Below are 5,000 nucleotides of genomic sequence, written 5' to 3' on the forward strand. Positions count from 1 at the left end.
TTCACTTTCTAGGAAGCTTGTACTTAGACATGCATGGCTTAACCTTTGAGACGAGCGTATATCACTGGTAGGATCAACCAGAATTCGAGTCAATTGCTTGAACACGAACTACACTCTTGATCACGCGAGGCGCAAGTCCCCCGTGACCACCGAGATTTGTTCTGTGACGCCAGAGCGTCCGTTGGCGCCACTCGATAGACTGCACAAGCAGGCAACGTCGGATGCATTGCACACGGCTAGCGGATCTCTCTGCACTGCGTCGGGTGTCCCAACGTATGTCTGGAGACATTGCTATGCCGGTACGGCACTCTGCGCACTCTTTCTTGTCCTCTTCGAGTGACGGGCCTCTAAGCGGGGTTGTATGCCGGTACGACACATCGACTGGTACATTGCACGCACTAACGATCTCTCTGCACTGCATGGAACTCATGCGTAACCACCGTGACGGGAGACTTTGCTAGTACGCACGATACTCTGCGCATGTGTACATGCTTTACAACCCAGCCAACTTGAGCACCTAGGGGAAGTTGTGATGCCATCTGAACACCCACCGACTGATGCATTGAACGGCTAAAGTTGACCTTCAATCCGAACTGGCACTCTGCGGCGTGGAGGCAGTTGCGCGACCACTCCTATCCCAAACCAACAAAGCAAGGTGTATCCTACGTGCTCGGTACAAGCACACCACGACGGGACACATTGAACGGTTCAGCGATCTCTCTGCACTAGTGGAAGAACTCCAACGTGATACGGGAGACTTTGCTATAGCGGCGTCTCTGCACTTCTGGGCTACCACCTTGTGACGGGAGACATTGCTAGCGGTCACTCTGCACTAGTGATGGTACACCACCGTGATACGGGAGACATTGCTAACGGCCACTCTGCACAGGTGCCAATACCACCTTGTGACGGGAAACATTGCTAGGAACCGATCGGCATCTCTGCGCGATTACTTGACGCACACCCAACTAAGTCAACTGTTGGACTTTTTCGTAATCACGGCGGGACACATTGAACGAGCTCTAACGGATCTCTGCACGCATGGAACATGGTGGCGGGAATCATTGCTAGAACCGAACGGCGCCTCTGCGCGATGTACAAACAAGCTCAACAGGAACCTCGTATCGGCTGCCGAGCCGGAGCCCGAACAACTTGGATTTTCACCTCTAATTTATATCAACTCACCACTCCCCGAGGGATCCGCAGAATTGCTTCTGGGTCCCGTATCGTTATTTGCGATTCGTGTTTGCATTACACTACATTGAACTATTCCAACTTGTTTATCCGCATGGCGAACATTTGCTGCATTGAACATTTAAGTTCCACTTCGCTCTCCCCTACGTGGGTCTGAGCTTCGCTCTCAGGGAAAAAATATGCCACATTTGGTAGGGAAACCCGGTTTCATCACGCTATGTGCCCTGCACCACCAGCTTAGCGTGAATGCTTCGAGTTTCCCTAAGAAGTTCGATTGGTCTTGCAGAGTTTAAAGACAACGAAGCTTAGTTTCAAGCAATGATTTAATATACGCGTATTAAAAACCCTTAACTGTTACAACTTTTATGCTTGAAACCATCGCAACGAAGTCTTTGGGTCCGTAGACCCGTGATGTACTGCTCCAGGAAACGTTTTGAAAGAGTGGAAACTCAAAATCATAGGTTAAGATCATCGGCAGAACCCACCAGACACCACTTTTGCTTCATAAGTTCGGCCTATAGTCATAAGACGATTTTCATCGGGGAGGGGACGTATGACCCAAACGGGGGCTTATATGACCCACGGACACTGCAAACCATGCTCCTACGACTAAATAGAGGTTAAAACTACGATTTGGTGAAATCTTCATTTTTGACCTCGAAGCAAGGTACCTTCCCTATAGTAGGCAATGAGTAAATGATCATAATCCCAGGAGGGCAAAAAATGGGAACCCGAGAGGAAAGCGCTGTTGGCGCGCCTAAGCTAGTGGCCCGTAGAGTAAAAAGGGTACCCCCAACAAAGTTGTCGTTTGACGTTCTGGTTGCACTTTTTATCATCTAAAATCAGTTTTCTACACGTTTTGAGGGGTTTTAGCAAAAAAAAAAATTTCGACTACTCGAGCTCTCTGGCCCGTTCGGTGCACATTTTTGAAAAAAGCTAGGGAGCTGCCCCTAGGTTCGGGGTGTCACAAAATGTTGAAAAGTGGTCGAAAAACCACTATCCAGAATCGGATGTAGAATCATTAGACGAATTTAAAATTGTTCTACGACACCCATCTGCGACGTTTAGTATTCGAGTTATGGCCCGTCCTAGGTCTGACCGAGCAATTTTTGTTCCGCGCACTTTGTGCACCGTACACTTTGATGTTTGTATGAAAAAGTACCCTACCTAGGGACGCGTAGAGCAAATTTGTACCCCCGGGCATGTTGTCGATTGACATTCTGGTTGCACTTTTCATCATCTAGGGTGCGTTCCTGACACGTTTTGAGGGGTTTTAGCAAAAAAAAAATTTTCGACTACTCGAGCTCTCTGGCCCGTTCGGTGCACATTTTTGAAAAAAGCTAGGGAGCTGCCCCTAGGTTCGGGGTGTCACAAAATGTTGAAAAGTGGTCGAAAAACCACTATCCAGAATCGGATGTAGAATCATTAGACGAATTTAAAATTGTTCTACGACACCCATCTGCGACGTTTAGTATTCGAGATATATAACACTTTGTAGGTCTGACCGAGCAATTTTGTACTAAAATGTATGGTGAACATGTAATTCATTAAATAACATTGACTTGCATCGTGCCCTACTTCATCGGCACAGCTGTTATTGACTATCTTTAGTGGAAATGGATTGAGTTTGACCATTTTAAGCCCATTTCCTATGCCGTGCACCAACATTGTGTACCGATCAGGGAAAGTACGCTACGTACGCGTTCATGGATGTCGATGTTGGTACAAGTTGCCGGTCGGGATAGCCGTGCACCAAAACTGTGTACCGATCAGGGAAAGTACAAGACGGAGGGTGCAGCTCGAGCGTACGCGTTCATAGATGTCCATGTTGGTACACTTGCACCAAAATTGTGTACCAATCAGGGAAAGTACAACACGGAGGGCGCAGCCCGGGCGTACGCGATCATGGATGTCCATGTTGATACAATCTACGTGTACGTTCTTAGTTTTTGTATCAAAAGTTGCAATTAAGTGCTTGTATGCTTAAAATGCTTATCTCAACCGGTCACCTTTTGGCCTGTCCTTTTATAACAGAAACCTAGAAAGATACTCGATATTTTTGTGTTGTTCCATTAGCCCGGGACGACGAAATGAGCTATGTGCACATCGTGCAGAAAACTGTCTTCGCCACGCATGTTTTTGTCTATCCACTCATATAATCACCCACATTTGTGTTCAACACGGACGGCGCAGCCCGAGCGAACGCGTTAATGTTTATGTTTGTACACACTGCTTGTACGATTCTAGGATTTGGTAATTGCGTCACAGTGCCCGACCGTCGCGGACACCATTCTTGGACAGAAGTCCTAGTACGTAGAGTACTTTCCCTAGGTATGTGCTCGTTCGTGACTATCGTTGCGTGCTTACGGACACGCTTGGGTATGTTTACCATACAAGGTTTACTAGGGAAACCTGGGAAGGACGCTTGCCCTCCCGTCGCGGACACCATTCTTGGAAAGAAGTCCTAGTACGTAGCGTTCCTTATTTTACTTGATCAGTTTGTAATGCATTCGCTTTGTTCCATCGACTTCTGCTACTGCTCACTAAGGGGTGTTCGTTTGCGATGTGTACGATAAGCAACTGTCTATCCTAACCAGCAGTTAATCAACACTTTTCACCCAAGTCATAGGAACATAGAGTACTTTTCCTAATCGGTACACAATTTTGGTGCACCTCTAACCTGGCCGGCACTTTATCGTTACGTTTTGTGCATAACCTAGGGACGTGGTGTAAGTTTCATGATTTTTATGTTTGATTCGGTTTATTATGATTGAAAACTACGCTACGTCCCAGAAATTTGAACTCGACTACTTCCTCCATGTGGCGCCAAAAGCTACTGGGCAACGCCTAGCTAATGCCCCATTTGTACTTCAATTTGCATAATCAATTTTGAAAAATACGCTAAGTCCCAGAAATCTGAACTCGAATACTTTTGCCACGTGGCGCAAAAAAGCTACTGAGAAACGCCTAGCCTTTTACCCATTTATAATTTAGTTTTCGTTATTAGTTTTGAACAATACGCAAAGTTCCAAGAATCTGAACTCGAATACTTTTTACATGTGCCGCCAAAAGCTACTGAGCAACGCCTAGGTTGATACATTTTTGGTACATGGAGTGTATGCATGCAGGATTACTGCCGTGCTGGACCGAAAAATCGAACTTGCTACTAGAACGTAAAGTAATTCCCCTAGATAGGTGCTTTTGCATACCTCTGATCGACCACCATGCAACACGCGTAGCGACACGCGTAGCTAGGCTTGCCCAACCAAATTTCCTACTATAGCACCAAATTGCACACTTTCAGGGGTATAATTTGGTACCGTGTACCGTGCATGGTACAAGTATCAGCAGCTCGTGCAATTTATTTTGCATCGTGTTGCGGTTGCTGGTGCGTCGGGATAGGAGTATTTCGAGACTTTCGCCAAGCGTTGGTGCCATTTGGGGGATAATTAATGTTCTAGCCACAATAAACGTGCCACATAATGCCAATAAGGAAAAAGCCGTTTTCTAGGGACTTCCAGTCAAAATGTTTGCCATCAGCGCTTTCCTGTCGAGTTCAGGATCTGGGACTTAGCGTTTTTTTTTCACGATCCAATCCAACGACCAGATCGTGAATAAACAATTCATACAACAGTGCATCCCTTTAGAGAAGGAAAAAGCCGAATTCTAGGGAGCTCCAGTCCAAAAGGTTGTCATCAGCGCTCTCCTCTCGAGTTCAAGATTTGGGACTTAGCGTTTTTTTCGCGATCCAGCCAAAAGACCAGATCGTGAAATAAACAATTAATATAACTGTACTAGTACATCCC

Source organism: Anopheles gambiae (assembly GCF_943734735.2).
Source record: "Anopheles gambiae chromosome X unlocalized genomic scaffold, idAnoGambNW_F1_1 X_unloc_4, whole genome shotgun sequence".
In the NCBI taxonomy this organism is placed as follows: Eukaryota; Metazoa; Arthropoda; class Insecta; order Diptera; family Culicidae; genus Anopheles; species Anopheles gambiae.